General features: G+C 41.1%; 1 protein-coding gene across 5 annotated transcripts in view; it reads right to left on the bottom strand.

The window, feature by feature from the left end:
- SOCS6 (suppressor of cytokine signaling 6) overlaps window positions 1–23803 on the bottom strand; it is a 45312-nt gene extending 21509 nt beyond the window's left edge. The window contains exon 1 of one of the 5 annotated variants that reach the window (XM_058277884.2): window positions 23635–23803. The gene's annotated coding sequence lies outside the window, so the exon portion shown is untranslated. Of the gene's footprint in view, window positions 1–18730; window positions 19875–23157; window positions 23231–23634 lie in introns of those variants that run through there. The other 4 variants (XM_058277885.1, XM_004461519.5, XM_023589679.2 and 1 more) reach the window with 4 other exon arrangements.
- Between the last annotated feature and the right edge of the window lie 438 nt (window positions 23804–24241).

The raw sequence follows: 24241 nt of genomic DNA, 5'->3' as shown, positions 1-24241 counted from the left end.
CTGCTTGAGTTCAGATAGCAGCTACCACTTCCTAAGGACCTCAGGCATGTTATTTACCACCTCCATGACTCAGTTTCCCCATATGAAAATGGGAATATAAGCAAACACCAGGCATTCACCTCTGGCATGAGTTGAGGTCAATAAATCCTCTCTCCAAAAAGCAACTATAAAGCTGAATCAAACTGTCAAATGCAAACATTTCAGCACTTTGAAAATAAGCTAACAGTATAAAACAAACACAGAAACTTAACATTGAAAACTACTAAACTTCGGGTAAATTGCCTGGGCTGCACCCACCCCCCACTTCAGCTCTGTAAGATCAACCAGGGAAGGGCAGGAGTTCACTAGATTTGGGACACCATCAGCTAAAGTGGTGACCTCTGTGGCAGGCAAACAAGGAGCTCCAGTGGCTCCACAAGCCTGAGGATCTGGTCCTACTTAGAATTAGAACAAGCAACAAACCTGCAGACTAGTCGAGACTTAACGGGAAATGTTAAGTGAGATGACAACAGAGGACTCGGTAAGTCCTCCACATACTGCAAACTGATGAAAACTTGTGCACATGTGCAGCAGGGCCTGCAGGAGCCCCAGGTACCCAGACATCCCTGGTCCAGAGGAGACACAAAAGGACACAAAAGAAAGCAAAAGTCATGGAAGATGTGGAAATTGCCTGCTCTTTGCAGGCGCTCCCCAACCCACACACAGATCCACCAGCAGAGTGGAAACCTTTCTAACTTGAGGAATCAAAAGCTCTGACCAGTCTTTCGCGATACCCTAAGCTATCCAGTCAAAGGGGCAATCCTTAGGAAGCCAGCTTACAAATAAGACCAAACGAAACAAAGCAAAAGGTTCAAGCAATGCAGATATCAATGACTGCACACTGTGTGGGAGACAAAATTCACAAATTTAGTCCAGGCAAGTTACTAAACAAAACAATAACCCTCAGGGAAAAAAAAGGCAGAATCCAGAGTTGCTACCATATTTCTAATATGTCAGGTATTCAATAAAAAATATGAGGCATGCAAAGAAATAAGAATGTGTAACCCATTGTCAAGAAAGAAGCAGTTGGGGAGTGGATGTGGCTCAAGTGGCTGACACCTGCTTCCCATATACGAGGTCCTGAATTCAATTCCCAGTATCTCCTAAAAAAGAAAGCAGTCAATAGAAACTTGTCTTTGAGCATCCCCAGATGTTGAATATAGCTGATAAAGACTCCAAAGCAGCTATTACAAATATGTTCAAGTCACTAAAGGAAATCACAGATATTTAAAGAATTAAAGGAAAGTGTGACAGCTCCACGAATAGTTTCAATAAAAAGAGAAATGTAAAATAAGAACAAAAGGGATGGAAGTGGATGTGGCTCAAGTGACAGGGCTTCCACCTACCATATGGGAGTCCTGGGTTCGATCCCTGGGGCCTCCTGGTGAAAAAGGAGAGAAAGCATGCCTGCGCAGTAAGCCAGTGCCTGCGTGATGAGCCGAGTGCCCACGCAGTGAGAATGCCCATGCAGTGAGCCAGTGCCCGTGCAAGTGTGTCACACAGCAAGATGATGATGCAACAAGAGAGATGAAGGGGAGAGTCAAGGTGAAGCACAGCAGAAAGCAGGAACTGAGGTGGCACAGCTAACAGGGAATCTCTCTCCACATCAGAGGTTCCCAGGATCAAATTCCAGTTAATCCTAGAGGAGAAAAAACGAGAAGAGAAAACCAAAAGGAGAAAAAGATACAGAAGATCACATAGCAAAAACAGCAGGGCAGGGGGAGGGGGAGAGGAAAGGAGGGGGAGAGGGAGGGGGAGAGGGAGGGGAAGGAGGGAATAAAATAAATAAATAAATCTTTTAAAAAAGAACAGAATGGAAATTCTGGAGTTGAAAAGTATAACTGAAACAACAATTTCACTAGAGGAGCTTGACACCAGATTTGAAATGACAGAAGAAATAAATAGAAGCTTGAAAATTAACAGAAATGATCCAATCTGAAGAAGAGAACAAACGAACCAACAAAACGATTAAAGAAAAATTAACAGTCCCTCAGTGACTTGTGAGACAATTATCACCTGTACCAACCCTTGGGAGTTCTAATAAATGAGAAAAGGGGCAGAAGAAATATTTGTATAACAACTGAAAACTTCCCAAATCTGGTGAAACACATTAAGAAGGTCAAAGAACAAAAAAGGGGGAAACACAAAGAGAATCCCACCCTAGGCAAATCATAGTTGAGAAAATCTTGAAAGGGGCAAGAAAGAAACAAACATTAAAGACAGGTGAAAAAATAAAATTGACTTCTCATCAGGAACAATGAAACAGGCAGTAGAACGACATTCAAAGTGCTAAAAGAAAATAAAAACTGTTAAAGGATTCTACATCCAATGAAACAAGCCTTCAAAAATGAACATGAAAAGAAAATGAACATGAAATAAGGACATTATCCCAGCTAAACAAAGACTGAGTGAATATGCTGCCAACAGACTTGCTTTATAAAAAATACTAAAGAAAGGTAAAGCTCAAAAGAAGTAACACTTGACCATTACCCAAAATGGTAAATATGCAGTTTAACATAAAACTCTAAAAACATATTTTTTTCATTCTTCACTTCTTCAAAGGACATGAGATCATATAAGGCAATAATGGCAACACTGTATAGCTAGAGTTGTAAAATACACAGATGTAATAATATATGTACATAATGGTACAAGGAGCAGGAAGGAAAGGAGATCTAATGAAGTCAAGTTTCTCTATTTTACCAGAATTAAGTTAAAATTATTCTAAAGTAGATTATGTTAAATGAAGATGCATAGTGAAATCTTTAGAGCAATCATAAAGAAAATATTGCTACAAAAATAATTAAAATGGGACACTAACATTTAACACAAAAGAATGCTATGACAGAGAAATAACTAAAGACATGAGATAAATAATACCAAAATGACAGATATAAACATATGACAATATCAATAATTACATTAATCATGGACTAAATGCCCTATTCCAAGAGAGTTGACAGCTGCAGTCTGCAGGCAAAATACAGCCTGACACCTGCTTTTGCATAGTTCATGAGTTAATAACAATCGTTATATTTAATGGTTGAAAGAAATCAAAATAATTTTTGATGCATAAAATTCAAATGTCAATGTCCATAATTAAAAGTTTTATTGGAACAAAGCCACACTCCTTTGTTCTATATTGTATATGGCTCCTTCCCATACTACACTGGCAGTAAAGTCATGGAGACACAGGCCATATGGACACAAAACCTAGTCTATTTATTGTCTTTTCCCTTACAGAGAAAGTCTGACAATGCCTGCCCTACTCAAATGGCAGAGATTGTCAGACTATATAAAAAATATCCAACTATATGCCGTCTAAAAGAGATAGCCCTAAAATCAAAAGAAACAAATTATTTAAAAATAAGGGGATGAAAAAGATATAAATGTAAACAGTAATCATAAGAGAGCTAGAATAGCTATATTAATAACAGACAAAATAAGACTTTCAGGCAAGAAATAGTACTAGAGTCAAGGAGGGACATTTCAAAATGATAAAAGGCCAATAATCAGGAAGATATAAGAATTATAAATATATTTGCATATAACAAAATAGCCCCAAAATACATAAAGCAAAAGCAGAAAGTACTGAAAAGAGAAACAGACAATTCAATAGTAATAACTTGAAGTAGCAATGTTTCAATATTTGTGTTCATCAATTGTAACAAATGTACCACACTAACGAAGGGATGTTGTTAATGTGGGAAAATATGTGTGGAGGGTGGTGGTATATGAGAATCCCCTATATTTTTTATGTAATATTTATGTAATCTAAAGCTTCTTTTAAAACAGGGGGGTGGGGGAAGAAAAAAATAGTTATATTTGGAGATTTCAGTAATTGATAGAAGTAGAGAAAAAATAGCAAGGATATAGAAGACTTCAATACTACCAACCTAACATTTTTTTTTAAATGGCTTCATTCTTCAGGATAGACCAAAACAAGTTTTGATAATTTATAAAGACTGATATTATACAAAGCATGTTCCCTGACCAAACAGAATTAAATTATGTATCTTCAACAGAAATAAATTTGGGAAAAATCAAGTATTTGAAAATTAAACAAAATGCTTCTAAATAATCACAGGCCAAAGACTATCTCACAAGGGAAATTAAAAAATATTTTCAAATGAATAAAAACAAAACATATAAAATTACGGGGTGCAGTAAAAGTAGTGTTTAAAAGGCAATTTATAGCTTTAAAGGCCTGTCGGAAAAGGAAGGTCTCAAATCAATAACAAAGCTTCCACCATTAAGAAATGAGAAAATGAAGAATTAAACCAAAGGGAAAGAGGAAGAAAATAATAAGGATTAGAGTAGAAAGCAATATAAGAGAGAAGAGAAAAATAGCAACAACAACAAAAAATCAGGGAAACCAAAAGTTGGTTCTTTGGGGGAGAAAATAAAAGACATGTTACCAAAATCAGGAGTGAAAGCTCTGAAAGCCCTACAGAAATTAAAGGACTACTATGAACAACTTGCAGCCAAAAATTTAGACAACTTAGAGGAAATGGACAAATTCCTAGAAAGTTACAAATTACCAAAGCTAACTAAAAAAAAGAGAGAGAGAGAGAAAGATCACTAGAATAGACACAAAAGTAAAGAACCGGTGATTGAAAATCTTTCCACAAAGAAAAAACAGGGCCCAGATGGCACCATGGGAAAATTCTACCAAACATTTAAAGGAGACTTAATACAAACCATTCAAAATTCTTTCAGATAAGAAACACTTCACTGCTCCTTCTATGATGCCAGTATTACCCTGACACCGAAGCCAGACAAAGATACATCACAAGAGAACTACAGGGTCATATCCCCCATAAACACTGATGCAAAAATATTAGCAAACTAAATTCAGCAATATATAAAAAGGGTTATATACCCTGACCAAGTGGAATTTATCCCAGGTTGGTTTACACAATCTAGTGTACCATAACATACTAATAAAGAACAAAAAAATACGCACAACATACTAATAAAGGGCAATAAACTACATATCACCATCTCAATAATTACAGTAAAGGATGACAAAATCCAACATCCACTAATCATGATTTTAAAAAAAAACATAAAACCTCTCAACAAACTAAGAATAGGAGGGAACTTCTAAAACTGATTAAGGAGGGCTATGAAAAGCCTACAGCTACCATCCTACTTGACGGAGAAAGACTGCTTTCCATCTAACAAAGAACAAGACAAGGATGTCTGTTCTCACCACGTCTCTCAACACTGTACTAAAGATCTGAGCCAACAGAAAAAATCCATATTGGAAAGAAAGAAGAAAACTATCTTTATTCATAGAATACATGATCCTATATATAGAAAAATCTAAAAACTCAAACTTACAAGCTTCAAAATTACTAGGAAACAATTCCATTCACAAAAGTATCAAAAAGAATAAAAAATACCTAGGACTAAATTTAACAACAACAAAAAAGCACAGTATTTGTATGCACTGCTAAGAGAAACTAACGAAGATCTAAGTAATTAGAGAGTTATTCCATGCTTAGGAATTGGAAGACTTAATGTGATTAATATAGCAATTCTACAAAACTTGGCCTAGAGAGTCATCATAACCCCTATCAAAATTGCAGTCGGCTTTTTTGTACAAATTGACACTTCATTCCTAAAATTTATATGGAAATGGAGAGGAAATGAAACTTTGGGGGGGGGGGGGGGGAAGAGGACTTACAATACCCAATTCCAAAGATGACTAAAAAGCTACAGAGACCAAGACAATGTGGTAGCGGAATAAAGACTGGCACATAGATCAACGCAAAAGAATACAGTCTAGAAATAAGCCCTTACACTTTGTCTACTGGTTCTCAATGAAGGCATAATAAAGACAACCCAATGAGGAAAGGGTAGTTTTTCCAATAAACGGTGATATGACCATTGGATATATACTAAAGAAAAAGAAAAAAAGGAAAGGAAAATAATTTAAACCTATACACAAGAATTAATTAAAAATGAATCATAGACCTAAACATAAGATATATAACTATAAAACTTCTGTAGCAGTTCGATATAGTTATGAATCCAAAAACAGATATTGGATTATGTTTGTAAACTGGTCTGTACCTGAGCCACGTCAATAGGGTGGATGGGGACTCAGACATAAAAGGCATAGCAAAGGACAGGGTTAGAGGGTTTTTAATGTTGGAGGAGTTTTGATATTGGAGCTTGATCCTGACGTCTTAAACTGGAGCCCCAGGTTAAATAAGCTCACAGAGGAAAGAAAAGCAAGCCCCAGGAAGAGAGAAACCCTGAGCCCAGAGAGAAGCAAGCCCTGGGAAGAGAGGAACCCAGGAAGCCTGAGCCCTTGCAGATGTTGGCAGCCATCTTGCTCCAACACTTGGAAAGACTTTGGTGAGGGAAGTAACCTATGCTTTATGGCCTGGTATCTGTAAGCTCCTACCCCAAATAAGTATCCTTTATAAGCCCAAAGAGATCTGGTATTTTGCATTAGCACCCCTTTGGCTGACTAATACAACTTCTAAAAGGAAATCTTCATGACCTTGATTTGGACAAAGAGTTAAGAGTTAAGACACAACACCTCAAACACAATCCATTAAAGAAAAAAAAAAACTGATACAATAGACCATTAAAATTATATTAAAAAATTTGTGCTTCAAAAGGTATCACTATGAGAAAAACAAACCAAAGATTGGGAGAAGATATCTGCATATCATATATCTGATAAAGGACCTGTTTCCAGAATATATAAAGAACTCTTAAAACTGAATAAAAGGGAAACAAGCTTGGCCCAATGGATAGGGTGTCCACCAACTAAATGGGAGGTCCGCGGTTCAAACCCGGTTGAACCCTGGGCCTCCTTGACCCGTGTGGAGCTGGCCCATGCACAGTGCTGATGCGCGCAAGGAGTGCCGTGCCACACAGGGGTGTCCCCCGCGTAGGGGAGCCCCACGTACAAGGAGTAGTGCCCCGTAAGGAGAGCCGCCCAGCAGGAAAGAAAGTGCAGCCTGCCCAGGAATGGTGCCGCACACATGGAGAGCTGACACAGCAAGATAACGCAACGAAAAGAAACACAGATTCCTGGTGCCACTGATAAGGAAAGAGAAGAGGTCACATAAGAACACACAGCAAATGGACACAGAGAGCAGACAACTGGGGGGGTGGGGGTGGGAGGAAGGGGATAGAGAGGGAAAAAAAACTGAATAAAAGAAAATTAACTTTAAAAAATGAGCAAAAGACTTGAATAAACAAGATATACAAATGGCTAAAAGCACATGGAAAGGTACTTGAACATCACCAGACATCAAGAAAATATAAGTTAAAAACAGAATGAGGGGAGGAGATGTGACTCAAGCAGTGGGGTGCCCACCTCCCACTTGGGAGGCCCCAGGTTCGATTCCCATTGCCTCCTGAAGAAGAGCAGACAATGAGCAGAGACTACACGCAGACAAACAAAGGAGCCATCTGGTGCGGGGGGAGGGAACCACAATGAGATAACACTTCATAACCACCAGGAATAACCATACCAAGTGCTGGCAAGAACCCAGACAAACTGGAACCCTCACACATCGCTGGTGGGAATGTACAATGCATCGACCCTTTTGAGGTATGGGGCCAGGGACTGAACCCAGGATCTCATTTACGAGAAGCCGGTGCTCAACCACTGCCCTACACCAGCTCCCCAACGGGTTGACTTTTAAAACAAGATTTTTTCTTTTTTTCCCTATAAAAGGAAAGCCATGATGGAAATGCATGGCTAGATACACAGAACCAAAAAAAAAAAAACTCTTTAGAATGAATGCATTTCAGACCCTTAGAAATCACTCCATGAGTTCACAGAGATCCTCATTTTTGTTTACACAGTGCTTGTGTCTCAACTTTTTATTCTTTTTGTGGTACCCTGAGAAAGAGATGTTGCTAATTTTTATGCAGTAGTCAAATTTATGTCTTCTTTATTATTTGCCCCTTACTACACTGAAATCCAAGATATTCTCCTACAAGTAATGAAGTTTTGCTTTTCACATTTAGGTCCTTGAATAATCTAGTACTGCTTTATGTATGATACGGATTAATTTGCATTCTTTCCATATGGATAACCAATTGGCTCGAAATCATTTATAGAAAAATACTGATACTCAAAATAATCAAAGTAATGCAAATTAAAATAGTAATATTTTTCAAAGGTCAAATGACCAAAGATTTTAAAAATGATGATACTCAATGTTTCCAAGTGACCTAATAAAGTTTTATAGTTCTAAAATATAATTTGGCATTATATAAGACATATTCTTTATGTCTTTGTTCATACTCTTTGAACCAGTAATGCTATTTTTACAAATCTTAAAGAAATAATATGAAACCAAAGCATAACAATTCGTTCCCTGTAGCACTGCTGTTACAGTTGTTATTTTGAGGTACCAGGGCCAGGGATTGAACCAGGGGCCTCGTATGTGGGAAGCTGGTGCTCAACCACTGAGCCACATCGGTGCCCCTGAGTTGGTTTTTTCGTTTGTTTACTTTTGTTTTCTTTTTAGGAGGCACTGGGGACTGAAACCAGCATCTCCCATTTGGGAAGTAGGTGCTCAACTGCTTGAGCTATATCCACTCCCCTGTACCATTACTGATGATAAAAAAGAAATTTTAAAAATACCAGAATCAACCTAACATACAACAGTATGAAAAGTGTAAACGAAATTCTGTCTGGCACATCTACACAATGGAACTTTAGGGAACCGCTAAAATTGATATTTATACAGAGTTATAAATAACATAGGGGAAAAGTGCATATTGTTAAGTGCAAAAACACAGGAAACAAAATTAGATGTAAAGTGTGGTCTCAATTATGTAGAAAGAATAGGGAGGAAAAACAGACCATAAAGAAACATAGCAGAACTGTTAAGTGGATTGCAGAACTCTTTGTAAATATTTTCAATATTGTTTAATTTTTAAAATATTCTATAACGAATGCTGTTTTTATAACAAAGTCTGTGAACTTGTTTTCCTTAAATTACTTTATTTTTTAAAAAAAAGGAGGTACCAGGGACTGAACCCAGGGCCTCGTACCTGGCACTCAAACCACTGAGCTACACTGACTCCCCTTAAATCTCTTTTTAAAAGGGAATGGCTGAGAAACGTTAGATATGGGCTACAGTTAGTACTAATATTTTGAGGATGCTGCCTCATAGTTTGAAACAAATGTTTCACAACAAAGCAAGGTGCTGGTGGTGGGGTGATGTATGGGAGCCCTGTACGTTATGCATGTTTGTTTTATAAGTTCACAACTTTCACTATACACTTACTGTTTATGTATGTTCATTTATGAATGACACACTTCAATAAAATTTATTAAAAAGGGGGAATGGCTGAGTTTAATCCATCGTGTTAATGCAAAATGCAAGGCCAAAATATATCAACAAATAAGAATACTGTTTTATATTACTTTATTAGAACCTAAAGTCTTACCCTTTCCAAAAAAAAGAACAAAACTCACAACTTTTTGCAAATCTGACAAAATTTTCATATTGGTAAAACAAATAAACGAAAAAATCTGGTCTTAAATATCCTAAGTCTAAATGGCCAAAGAGTAGTAAACCTACCAGCTTTTCAGCGACCCTCTTCCCTCCTTACTCAACTTATACTTCATGATCAATTATTATAACCATTCCCTCATAATACCTTCAAATTCTCTCACCCCAGTCTCCCTCAGAAAAACCCTCTTGGCAAAATTACAAGACTGGTTAAATCCAACTCTGCCTGCCCCATGTGCACCTACTCAGATGAAATGTGGCTAGAGAAAAACATAACCACTCTGATTTGTCTCACTTTTATATTCATCGTCATGACCCTCGGTAGATTGTTAATGCCTGGATATCAAACTACATTCACTGGTCTGCTCACTCTCACATTTCTAGCTGATGATTTTATACCTTCTCTCTCTCCCTTCCGCCCACCTCTAACATTTCCTCCGTCATCTTAAAATCAGCTGGTGGTCCAGCTTTCTATTCCACGGAGAAAATTAAGGCCATTGGAGAAAAACCTCACAGACTCCTACCACCACCGCCACCCAGTTAGCAACGTCAGCTTCCATACCTACTTCCATCCTGTTACTCTAGAGATCAGCTATCTATGCCACCTCTCTAAAGGCTCCTTTCCATGTGTGCATTTGATCTCCTTCCTGTCCCTATAATTTTTCTCTTATATTGAGACCATTTCCAACAATACTATTTCAACAAGCTTGTGTTGACCAGTTTCCCTACCAGCTAGTCACACCCCTGTAATCTAATTTGTAGCAAAATACCTGGGAGAATTGTGTATCCTCAAGATCTTCTATTTTACTTCTCCCATTTTCTCTTAAGCCCACAACTGAGATATTCTCCATAATTATAAAGAAACTGTTATTGTCAAGGTCACCAATGATCTCCTCACCGCAAATCCAGTGCAAATTCTCAGTCCATGTGTTCTAGTAGCAGCATCTAACACAGTTGATCACTTAATTTCGGGAAGTGGATGTGGCTCCTCAACAGATAGAACGTCCGCCTACCATATAGGAGGTCCAAGGGTTCGATACCCAGGGCCTCCAGGCTCGTGTGTGGTTAGCTGGCCCACATGCAGTGCTGCTGTGCGCAAGAGCTGCCCCGCGTGAAACCATAGCCCACCCAGGAGTGGTGTCACACGCACAGAGAGCTGACGGAGCAAGATGACGCAACAAAAAGAGACACAGATCCCCAGTGCCACCTGATGAGAATACAAGCGGACACAGAAGAAGAACGCACAGAGAGCAGACAATGGGGGGGGGGGAGGGTTAATAATTAAATCTATAAATCTTTTTTTTTTTAAATTACCATTTTGCTTCAAGGACACCACACTGTCATGGTGGCTCCTTCTCAATGCCTTTGCTAATTCCTCCTCTCCTCTCCCACCTCTTCCCCAGGCACTCAAACTCTGGTCATCTTTTCTCCATCTACAAACATGCTCTTTCATGATTTCATCCCATTCTCAAGGGTTGACACAGTATCCACATATATATCTACTCCAAAAGTTACATCTATTATCACACTAGTTATTCTGAACACCCTTTAGACATTCATGTCATAAAGCTATCTGAAACTGAACCTTTCCACCCCTCCCCAGACCTGCCCTATTTGCTGTCTTTTGCACTTCTGCATATGGCTACTCCATAATTACACTTGCTCCAATCGAAATCTTGGTATCATCCTCAAGTCTTCCCTTAATCTCATACCGCACATGAAATCTAACAAAATCCCAACTGCAGTTTCCTTCAAAATACATGCCAAGCACTTTTTACCACCACACTGGTGTAAACCAAGGTCTCTCATACCTGCACTACTGCAATAGCCCTCCTAGTTCGTTTTCTTGCTTTCTCCTTTGGCCCCCTACAGTCTTTTCTTAATATGGCAGCCATATTGATTCTTCAAAAACAGATCAGGTCATTCCTCTGCTCAAAACCCTCCAGTGGTTCCCCATTTTGCTACATCCCCATTACCTCCCTAAACTCGTTCCTACCAACTTGTCCCTCATTCGCTTGACTACAGCAACCCCGTCCTCCCAGCTGGTATACCAAGTCACCTGACACACTCGCATCTTAGGGCTTGCACTGACTGTGGGTAACTTTCTCCAAGTGTCCACTCAAATGATAGGTTTTCAATGAGGCCTACCCTGAATACCCAGTTTAAAACTGAAACCACCACCTGGCACTCCCACTCCTCCATTATTCTACTTACTTCCCCACCCCACCTCCAACACTTATTATCTTTGAACCCTACAAATACTTTCTTTTAGTTACTAGTTTCATTGTTCACTGTCTCCCCTTCCACCCCAATACTCACACAATTTATAGAATGTTTTGTTCCACAAGGGCAAGGATTTTTGTTTTGTTTAGAATAGGGCCTGGCCCATAGCAGGTGCACAGCAGATACTATCAAATGAACTAAAGCCCTGCTATCCTGATTCTATCTAAACCCTTGGCCAGCAAGTATGTCAAGAACTGGGTTGGTTAATAAGTGCGGTCATCTGAAGCTATATGAATCCCCAGAAAGACAAGTTCTTAAATTTAATCCATTTCTGTGGGTGTGGATCCACTCTAAGTAGGATCTATAGATGAAATACTTCAGCTAAGGTGTAACACACCTCATTCAGGATGGGTCTTAATCCTCTTACTGGAGTCCTTTATAAACAGAATGAAATAGAGAGAGGAAAAAATAAAAGCCAAGGAAGCAAGAAGCTGAAAGCAACAAAACCTGGAAGAGAAGGGAAAGAGTAGTAGTAACTGCCATGTGCCTTGATGATGCCTTGATTTGAACATTTCCATAGGCTCAAAACTGTAAGCTTGTAAACTAATAAATCCCCATTGCTTAAGCTGAAACCATTTCATGGTATCTATTTTGAGGAGCCTAGGAGGAAAACAATTCGATTTCATCAAAAAGACATTTCCTATTCAACATAAAGTAGGAATGGAAGCTGTAGATTCTTTCCCAAAGAAGCTACAATGTTCAGAAAATATCATACCTTCTGAAAAGCTACTATTGGGAAACGATTGTTCATTGGTCTCTTACATTTCTGCATTGCTTGCAAAGGTGTGGAAGGACTTTGTTCTAGAATAGATTACCTTTTCAAGGATATTTGCAGACCAAACAGTCTTGGATAACAGAGAAAGGGTCTCTTTCCCAGAGCAAAGAACAAGTCTGTTTACTATTCCGTATAATAAAGATAATGGGCGTAGGTCAGACAGGAAGGCTTACTACACATTATAAAAGATTTAGGTTCTCTAAGCTAGAGGTTCCTCTTCTCCAACGCAGCCCTGAGTGCGGAGGTGTCACCTGACCCTCTTTGCCCCAGTTGTGGGAACTGGGGCTCAGGGAACTGGCACAAATCCTGATGCTCCGGCTACAGCTACCCCCTGAGTAATAAAGCCCTTTATCTCTGACCCAAGTCTCATGTCTTCTGCTGGAATCCATGAAACTGTGGCAGGCTAACTTGTTAGCCTGCATGTAGGATAAAATCTCAGCCTTTTCACAGTTCTTGACACCTACGTGTGAATAAAAACGAATGAATAAAAATGCTCTGACTTCTTTCAGGGCCTGTAGATCTTAGAGCAATAAACTCTACTTTAAAAAAGTAATATAAATATTTACATGGCTAAAAAGGTGGATAAAAAATTTTAAAATGACCAAGTTAAGAAAATGGACTTCATTTTTGCCATATAATAAAAACTGAAAAAAATAAGGATAAATTTATAACTACAGTAAAAGTTCTAATAAATGTTCAAGTGCTTCACTACCAGAAAACACCTTTGGGGGTTACTGACACGAAAGTATTAAGTAGCAGTAACATGACCTTGCTATGTGACACTGGGTGTTACCTCCTTACCTTCTGGGACTGTTTTCCCATATAAAGCAATGGGGCTGATATCTAAATGATATTCAGTTCTAACAGGATCAGACTGTATGAGAACAATAAAAATATGCACAGAGACTCAGAAGTTTCATCTACTGAGAACAATATTTAGGTGAGCATTTCTAAGCATCTTTTACCATAATAAGATGTATCCTCTGTGTTCCACAGATTCCTAAGAAAACCGAATGTGAAACAAATGTTCGTAAATTTAATCATTTATAAAACTGCCAATGTAGCTGGCTTATGAAGAAGTGATTAATGAAATGAAGAGACTCAGCTTTTTAATTCAGAATTTTAACATGTTAGGTTTAAAGAGTAGTACACCTATTCACAGCACATGACTCTTTATGAACAGACATATTCAATTGTTTATGTATGCATTTTTATACTGTTCTAGGGACTTAACCAATTCAAAGAAATAAATCAGCCTTACTTCTTCACTCTGTCTACCTGGCCTTATTCTCATATAATTAGTATACATTTAAACAAAGTAATATGGTTTTTAAAATCCTAAGTCAGTAGAGACTTGGGCAGCACAGAAAAGGCAAGTAATTTGCTTCTTGAAAATATAGCAACCCCAACTCACTATTATTAAGAAGTTAATGATTCCCACATACCATGTAGAAATGAAAACTGGGTTCCCAGAATAGCCATGACCTCACCTTATCAGCTAAGGAGTAGATGTTTTGAAGACATCTAATGTAATACTTTTTCATATAATACATTAAGGACCTCTAAATGAGAAAATCTATTTTAAATGTAGTTATTTTAATTTGATGCATTGATATATGGTCATAGCTGACAATGATAAATTCCAGAAACAATTAACACTTTAACAATGTAAACAGAATTATTAACTAATAACATGGCAAATTCCCTAAATATCTCCACCTCTTTCACTTTCCATGGGAAAGTATGGCTTCACCTTTTAAACTACCTGATAGGTAAGGTCCTGAAAGAGTTTTTTAATAACTACAGCCAATTAAGTAGGGTCCAGAGAAGATCTATTTTTGCTGTTTTTGTGTTTATTTCAAGGCAGCAATGCTGCAGCAAATAGTGCTATATGAAGTTCCTTCATTATTTTTTCTTCTCTTCAAGATTTAAAGTAATTTGTTAATACATTAAAATCCCTTAAATATATGAACTACTAAAGCAGAATTATTTAACTTTTGAAAGGTAGGTAACATACACATAAAAAAGTTGAGGGAACTGGATATGGCTCAAGTGATAGGGCCCCGCCTACCACATGGGAGGTCCCTGGTTCGGTTCCCAGTGCCTCCTCCTAAAGCAGACAGTGAGCTGGTGCAACAGGCAGGCACAGCAAGCTGATGCAATGAGACACAAGAGAAAAAACATAAGAGACACAGCAAAGCAGGGAATGGAGGTTCCTGGTACCTCCTAAAAAAGAAAAGCAAGACAGCGAGCTGACACAATGGGCAGGCATGACAAGCTGGCATGACAAGATGATGTAACAAGCTGATGCAACATGAGACGCAAGGAGGAAAGACAGAGTGACACAACCAAGCAGGGAACAAAGGTGGCTCATGCAATTAGGCACCTCCCTCCCACATCAGAAGTCCTAGGTTTGGTTCCCAGTGCCTCCTAAAGAAACAAGGAAGATGAAAAGACACAGCAAGTGCAAACAACGAAAGAACAAAGAAAAATAAATAAATCTTAAAAAAATAAGTTGAAAAGTAACAAAACCACCTTGACTGCTCTTAAGGCCTTTAGACTGTAACATAAAAGCTCTAATTTAAAAAGCAGTTTTTCAATTATTAAAACGCTTCTGCATAAACATAGAAACTTAAAGAGTTTCTCATTTGGTATGAAATACAGACTACTATCTTTCAGTCAAAATAATCTTTTCCTTATTTTCTAAAATACACCCAAATTAAGAATGAGGTTTCAGAACAGCAGATTTGGTATATAAAAAGTAATCCACAAGAGGGAAGCGGATATGGCTCAACCTACTGGGCTCCCATCTACCATATAGAATGCCCAGGGTTCGATGTCCAGGATCTCCTACTGAGGGCATGGTGGCCCACGCGGCAAGCTGGCCCACGCGGCGAGCTGGCCCACGCGGAGTACCGACCAACATGGGAATGCGGCCCCACGAAGGAGTGCTGCCCTGCGTGGGGATGCTGCCTCCCAAGGGAAAAAGCCACCCTGAGCAGGAGTGCCGGCCAACATGGAGAGCTGGCGCAGCAAGATGATGCAACAAGAGACACAGGAGAGAAAATAAGAAGATGTAGCAGAACAGGAAGCTGAGGTGGCACAAGAGAGTAACTGCCTCTCTACCACTCTGGAAGGTCCCAGGATCAGTTCCCAGAGCCGCTTAATGAGAACACAAGCAGACACAGAAGAACACACAGCGAATGGACAGAGAGAGCAGACAATGGGGGGAACAGGGCGGAGGGGGTGGGGGAAGTAATCCACGTAAGATTTATGAAATTCATATTAAGAACATAAATGTCATTCACTGATCATTAGAGCTATTAAAAAAAGAGGCGGGGGGGATTTGGAGAACAGCAATTATCCCTACTAAGCAAATAACATAAAATTCTTACAAAATGGACAAGAAAGTTATTTGTATTGTAAAATGATGACATGTCAAAAGTAACCACTCATTTTGGGTTCCCAGAGAAGAGCTCTCCTGAGCTTTAAAACTGGTCCAACTTACAATAGTTCATGTTACCCAACATAGATCACAAGGTATTTCATAAATTACGTTACAAAGAGCTCAGTAGCTCAGTGACATAGCTATAAATTCACGATAACACTAACTGAAAGTACCCTTCCATTACTTAAGGTCTAACATCCAACTAAGAGGAGTGTCAGAAAGCAGCAGGGTGGGAGTGGGGTATCTAAATAATTTTCCCAGAATGGAACACAAGTTTATAGATTTAAAGGGTTCATGGAATTCTTAGTACATTCAAAGGAGAACACAAAAACAAAAATAATCAGGCACACCATCATGAAATTTTTTAGAGCTCAAGAGATAGCACAAAAGTCCTAAAAAGCTTCTAGAAAGAGAAAATATATATATACAAATAATTGGGGAAAAAAGAAGGCAATTGACTTAAAAAGGTAACGATGAAAGCAAACAGTGCAGCAGTGCCTTCAAAATCCCAGAAAATAGGCACTATCCTTGTGCTCGCCCCCATTTCTCAGCATCCTTGCAGGGTCATATGACTGGTTCTGGCCAATGGACTGTGAGCAACAGCAACAAGAGGTGTCACTCTGGGCCAAAACGTTTAAGTGCCAGCATGTGACCTGGCAGCTCTTTTTCATCTGCTGTTACCTTGGAGCCATATGGGAATATGATGGGGACTCCATGTGAAAGCAAAACGGATCCAAGGGAAGATGCCTCGGGGAGCCCCAGACCCACAGGAGACTTTGTGAGAGCAAGAAATAAACCTTTACTACACACCAAGATTTCAGGGTTAATCTGTGTGACAGTTTGTATTTGGTGAATACCCTCAAAAAGACTACGTTTTTTAACTAATCCATTTCTTTGGCTGTGAGACCCTTCGATTGCCTTGGATTTGGTTAAGGGACCTTGATTAGATCACTTGATTACACTGCTTTTGATTGGACTATGCCAGTGAGGCATCATGACTCAGACTGGGTCTCTGCCCTTTTACTGGAGCCTTATATAAATGGAGACACAGAGAGAGACAGCGAGACAGACAGAAAAGGGGGCTCTGTCATTCTGACCTGGCCACGTGAGAGTGGGCTCAACAACTGCAAACAGCAGAAGCTGAGGCACAAAGCCCCCAAGAGGCTGGACCCATGGAGCAGCTCTAGGCTGAAGAGATGAGCCATAGGCCTGATAGCCCAGGGCAAAGTTCTGGGAGACAGGAGATTCTGGGAGGGAAGGCAGGGACCTCAGCAGAGATCAGCCACCATCGTGCCCCACAACATGGCAGGATGCCAGGATCACCAGTAGCCGACTTTGGTGAGAAAACATCTCTGCTGATGCCTTGATCTGGACATTTTCACAAGCTTTTACCCTTAAAAAAATTCCCATTATAAAAGCCAAGTCATTTCTGATACTGTGAATTGGCAGCTTTTGAAAAATTAGTACCATCTGTCACTAAAGCCTAATTCTATCTAAAATATTTACCTAGAATTCCATACATAACCAGACAAAGAACACAGACATAGGCATTTTCTTACACACAAGTATCTTTAAAATAAAAAAAAATTTTAAAAATCTCAATCACCTTTCTCAGAAGTTACTAGGAGGATGAGCTCCATCAAATCAAGGAAGTAAACTAAGAAAGAGAATGGGTTACCCCACATAAGAAAAAGGATTATCTAGTATGATGGCAGAGGCTCTTGCCATATACCGTGTATGAAATATCATCCCTACCTTCTATAATCTCTTCCCAATCAAATACGGGTCATCAGAGATAGCTCAAATGTCACATCCTCCTTTACAACATAAATCCAAATTCCCAACTCCCAGGGTTAAATTAAAACATTTTGCATCACTGGCAAAAGAATATTCCTGAAAAATAACACACAAGTTGCAAACATTAGACTCCACCCTTAAATCTGCTAGTAATGTAGTATGTGACTTTGGGCAGATTACTTCATCACTCTTAGTCTCAACTTCTTCACCAACTACATAAGGATGAAACTGTCGGCAAGATTGCTCCTATCTAAAATACAGTAATCCTATAAATGTATAAAACAACTGAAATCCCTATACAATTGGGACATCCTTAAATATTCTGCCAGAGTCTGTGGTTATCTGCTAATAATGTTATTCCCTAAATACATTATTTTTTTTTAAACTTTAATTGCACTATCGACAGACAAAAATGACTACTGTCAGATGGCTGAATATTTCATTTTAAAATTTAAATTTAAAAACAAACACTTTCATTGTTCTAACCATCAAAACAAAACTCACAAAAGGAAAATTATACAAGTCTACCAGTAAGAATTCACCTTGCTTTACAAGTCTATTGACTGTTACTTAAACTACCCAGCTTGTCACTCATGTGGCCAGAATACCTACTGAAAAAAATCACAAGTACAACCTTGGGCAGCACCAAATGACTGGCTATCAGAAAACTTGGTGATTATACAAATACACCTTGACTAGAAAGTTCTAAAGATTAGCATTAAAATATCCAAACTTTTTTGATGGAATGCTCACCTAACAGGAATCATATATACTTCTGTCTTCTTAAAAGAGATATTTTAGACACTAGTGTGTATGTTAAATACCTCATGTTGTCATTAAATTGCTGTAATACAGACAGATGCCTTTTCAGATGATGCAATTTACCTGTTTGAAAATTTCAGGGTGGCAAGATGACATCTTTCGAGGTTATTGATGTTCAAATAATTGTTTCCAAGGTCTTCAGACAAATTCTGTCTTTTCTCTTTTACATGCTGGATTTCTTCTTCTCTACTAAGAGTCTGCTGCAAGGGAAATGTGACCCCCACTGCTCCACAAACCTATTCTCCGAATGTGATTGATAACTTTAAGTGTGATAACTGTTCAGAGTGATGTTGCAACAATATTAGACAAACAGTGTGAAAACAAGAGCAGGAATTTTGAATAGAAGGCAAAGTGTGGGTACCTTTTTGTCCTTGATCTCCCACCCACCAACTTCAACGACCCCACTGTCAAGCAATCCAATCACTGCTGACGCTGTAACCACTTGTAATCCTTACATCTCTAGCAGCTCACACCACTGACTAGTCTTGCAAATTTTCATTCTCTTCTCCCTTTTATTTACATTTTTCTTGTCCCTTTGGTCTCACATCCTTTTCCCATACCTGGCTACCTTAACAAAAAAAGCCAAGTAGATAGATGTTGCTGATTGAATATTCAGAGTACTTCCTTTAATTATTTTATATTTAAAACTAATTATTACCATTAACACTTATTGTATTCCAGGCACTAATCTAATAAATTTACATGCATGATCTCATCAAATTTTCACACCAACTCTGAGGATGACACTATTATTATTTTACAGATAAGGCAAATTAGGTTTAAAGAGTTATTTTAAAACCAATCTTATAAAATCAAAGTGCTGCATTTCAAACCTAGATCTGGATCCCTATGAGTCAGCCTTCACCAGTTGCAACCTGAGTCTTCTAGCCCTCTGGTTTGACTAACTCCAAAAGAGTTTTTCCATTCTTGCTTAATTCTACAGATAACAGAGTTTGTCCAAGGTTCCAGATAACTGAGGTTTTTTACCTTACAAAGCTATTACACTAATGTCCAGGGTTACCCTCCACACACTATAAATAACTGTACTTCCAGAAGTGATGATGGCCGTGCATCTACTATTGGCCCACACGTAGAGACCATGCAGTCATAAGGACTTTGGCTGTGTTCATATTATGATTTATTCAGCTGAGCAGGCCAGCTCAGACAACGATGAAAAAACAATACCAAAAAAACCAATGGATTTTTAAGATGAACACAGTACATCTGTTTTAGTTTGTTGGGATGCTCAAAGCAGACACCATAAAATGGGTTAGCTCTTTTAACAATGGGAATTTATTAGCTTATACACTTACAGTTTTGAGGCTGAGGAAAAAATCCAAATCAAGGCACCCTCAAGGCCATGCCTTCTCTCTCTTTCTCTCACTCTTCATCCCATTTATAAAGGACTCCAGCAAGATGATTACGACCCACCCTGGGCCATGCCTTACCTGAAGTAACCTCATTAAAAAGGTCCTACTTACAATAGGTTTAAACCCATAGGTTTAGCTTTAAGAGCATGATTTTCTGGGGTACATACAGCATGACCATATCGAAGCTACAATTTATCCACCTTCTATGTGCCAGAGGTGGAGCCAGCTAAGCCTTTCTGTATGCCACGTCCCTATTCAGTGGTCTGGCCCCATAGGGTGTGTTAGAGATACAAAGGAGAAGACAGCAGACCAAGAAGACAGACCACGTCCTGCCCTCATAGAACTTATACTGGAATAGATGGAGTGGGGACAAGCAGACAGACCAGAAACACACAAATAATTATAGACAGTAATAAATGTTTTATAAAGGAAATATACAAGTTAATAAGATAGAATTACTGAAGGAGCATTCAAGTAGTCAGGGAAGGCTTCTCTGATGGGCAGTGTTTGCCTTGAGATCCCAGAATCAACCAAACATAGGAGGAGCCACTGAAACCTAGAACGCCTAGGCAACGGAGCAACCCTGTCAGAGGTGCAGGACACTGTGAGGGCACAGAAAGGCTGGAGCTTAACTTTGTAAGGCAGTGTGTGGTTCAAGACGAGATCCACAAGGAGGCAGAAATGAACAACATTCCAGAACTAGGCAGAAGCTTGGAAGCCTGGGGTAAAGAGCTTGGGTTTTACTGTAAACAAAACATACTTACAATTACTCTGTGGGACATGAAACTTGTTCACGGTTACAAAACTAGTGAAGGCATGCTCTTCCCCACATATCTAACAACTCGAAAATGCATTCTGTGTGTAAGACGGAGACCGAAATCTTTAATGATTCTGAGTACGTCTATTCTCAAAACATCAACAAGACCAAGACACAGACAGCCTCTTTGAAAGCAATTTCCCCAGTTGAAGAACAATTTAATTTTTGTGTGGATCACCAAGGAAGACCCTGAAGTCGGTTTAAAGTAAAACATGCCCTCAGTCCTAACCCTTTCACTACTTACCAGTTAAACCAACATCCTGAGCAACCTAATAAATTATCCATAAAAACTAGTGACACTTTCACTCTCAACACACTTAAAGTTATGGCCCACCACTGTTTTTCTTTTACTATCTGGACAATTACCTTGACAATCTATTCACACAAGGATTCCCCTTTCTGTGACATATATTGGTATTTGAAAGTTCTCCCTCATAAAAGGAATAATTCTACCAAAGTGCTCAGAGGCATAAAAGATGTGTCATTTCCAAAACTGGGGGAGAGAGATGAGGACAGAAAACTGAAATAATCTTCTCTTCCTATAAAAGACGCACTGACAAACAGAAAATAGCAAAAGGTGATTGTCTTAGGTCTAGATTATTTATCTCCCTATCCTAATTAGGTAAATACACACACATCTACTAGTTACACTAGATTATAAATAACATAAGGCATATGACCTCTCATACTTCAACATATATATGTATGTATCATCCCATTTTGCATGACTGCATATTTTTAGAAAAGCCTGACAGGACTTGACATAAACTCAGAAATGGACATAATATTTACCCCCTTTTTAGAGAATATTAAATTTAAGATCACACAACTACTTCTATAAGCAAAATAAAAGATAATATCAGCAGCACAAGTTTCCTAAAAACTGGCCACAGTGGAGAAAAATTTTTGGGTTTCTCGAGTGAAGTTACAGGGGGGAGTAAATACAGTCCTAAGAATATCCGTGCCTTCTTTTCCCTAAAAAACAGGGTGATTAAAAAAAAAGCACATTTTCCATTCTAAAGCAAGACTGGAGCAAAGCACAGGAACACGAATGCGTGAGAATGCAGTCAGTACAGCAGCGCTCCTCCACTCCAACCCCTCGTCAATGACACTCAAATCCCCCGCACTGCCACTCCCCGCTGCGTGCCAGGAGGCCAGGGGACAGCCTGAGCTTGTGCGGCTGGGTGGAGAGGCAGTTCCTAAGGCCAGCCTGTCCTTCCATTACAAGAAAGGGAAAGGAGCAGGCCAGGTACTTCCCATAAACCCAAAAGGTATTTTAAAAAGAAACAGAAACAAGGGAAAGAAAAAAAGTCGATGTTTCAAAAGAGACGCTAAGTGGAATCTCGTAGAAGGGGTAAAGATCCAGGTGCATAAACTCCTTATGCATAAGAAGGACCCACAGATACTGAGCTCTTCTCAGGATCTCTATCAAGCTCTCACTGTCAGACAAAAAAAGGACAGGAGAAAGACCTTGGAACTAAGGAGTAAAAGCCCCAAACCTGGTGGGATGGATTCTGACACTATGTCCATGCGAAATGATGCTGAAGGGAGAAAAAAAATTAGAAAGCACAAGGGAAAACACAGATTACTTTAGAGTTGTAGCTACAAAACTTGATAAACAATGCCATTCATGTTTTTAAATAACAGTGATTCTCCTTGGCATGAAATATCCTAGGTAAAATTCCTTCATCAAGTAATCTAAGTGGCTTTCATGTTTTGGAAATTGTTGGATTAAAAAGAGGTCAGAATTCTGTCTACAACGAATAAGAACATAGGTAGTTAACTTCTGTTTCATTACAAATGTGTCTTTATTCCAAGGAACACAGTAAAATAAAAATACCTCTTTGGGAAACGTTTTGCATTTTATTCAACATGACCACTGTGATTATACTAGGCTCTTCTTCCTCATACACTCTAGCAGGATGCCTTATCCAAGTTAGACGTTCAAGAAGCGTTTGTTGAACTAAATTCTACATTACTTAAATTAATGGAAGCTTGAGTTCTACCCCATACTACCACCTCGTTCTTAATTCCAAAGAATGGGGAGAGGAATTCCAAATTCCGCATTCTGACTACATGTTACCTTGACACACAGATTACTGCTCACATTCCAAGTTTGCCCCAGGACCTGCCACTGAGCAATGTCTACAGTTCTGCTACACCAAGGAGCCACGACGGTGTCCCTGAAGTTGCCAACGACTGAAGCCAATTGAAAAATAAGGCCTGTCTCGGTTCCAGGGCCAGATGCAAGTCCAGCCCTTCCTTTCCCACAACCATAAAAGTAAAGGAACATCCAGGCGCACCTTCAACGAGGAGGGCAGGGGCCCGGCCAGGGCCGGCGAGCGTCTGGATAGGCGGCCCCGAGCCCACCCGGGGGGCCGGGGCCGCGGCGAGGCTGGCCTCGGCGCGCCGGGAGGCCGGGCGCAGGCCCCGGGCCGCGGCGGGGCGGGGGACGCCGGGCGGCGCAGGGCGGGCGCCGCGCAGGCCCCAGGCCTCGCCGGGCCCCGGCCTCTCCCCGGCGGCCGCCGGGCAACAAAGGCGGCGGCCGGGCCCGGCGCGCGGCGGAAGCGGCGGCCGCGCAGGCCTCGGGCCTGGCCGGGCGCCCCCGCGGCTCGCCCCGCGCCCGGCGCCCCCGGCAGGCCCCGCGGCCCGCCCGGCCCGCGCCCCCCGCCCGCCCCGCCGACGGCGACGCCGGGGCCCCGCGGGCGGTTCCCGGGACGAGAGACGAGGCGGCGAGGAGAGCGCGGCCGGCCTCCCTCCCGGGCTCCGCAGACGCTCACCCGGCGGCGGCGGCGGCGCTCCGCTTCCTCGCCCAGCGCCCGCGCGACTGCCGCGCTCGGCCCTCCTCCCGGGCGGCTCCTCCTCCCGCCTCCTTCCTCCTCCTCCTCCTCCTCCGCCGCCGCCGCCGGGAGGGCGCGCCGCGGCGCCTCGGCCCGAGCGGGGAGCGGCGGCGGAGCGCGACGGGCGGACCCGCGCCCACCCCTCGGGCCCGCGGCGCAGGCGGGGGGCGCGCGGCGGGGCGGGGAGAGCGGGCGCGGGGCGGGGCGGGGTGGGGGGGAGAGGGGCCTGGGGGCGGCGCGTGGGGGGGAGAGGGGCTTGGGGGCGGGGCGGGGGTTAGAGGGGCAGAGGGGCCGGGGGAGAGGGGCCGGGAGACGGGGCGTGGGGAAGGGGGAGAGGGGCTTGGGGGCGGGGCGGGGCGGGGGGGGGGGGTAAGGGGCTGTCGGGCCTGGTGGGCCAGGACCTGGGGGATGGGGAGCGAGCGGGGAGCTGGAGGGGAGTGGGGGGCCTAGCTGGAGGGGGTGAGGGGCAAGCTGAGAGAGTGTGGGGCGCGAGCGGGGGAGGTAAAGCCCGTCCTGGGGGGGGGGCGCAGGAGGGGGGGGGCAGGCG

Source organism: Dasypus novemcinctus, chromosome 16 (genome assembly GCF_030445035.2).
Source record: "Dasypus novemcinctus isolate mDasNov1 chromosome 16, mDasNov1.1.hap2, whole genome shotgun sequence".
NCBI lineage: Eukaryota > Metazoa > Chordata > Mammalia > Cingulata > Dasypodidae > Dasypus > Dasypus novemcinctus.
The sequence above is the reverse complement of the archived record's forward strand: the minus strand, read 5'-3'. Positions and strand labels throughout refer to the sequence as shown.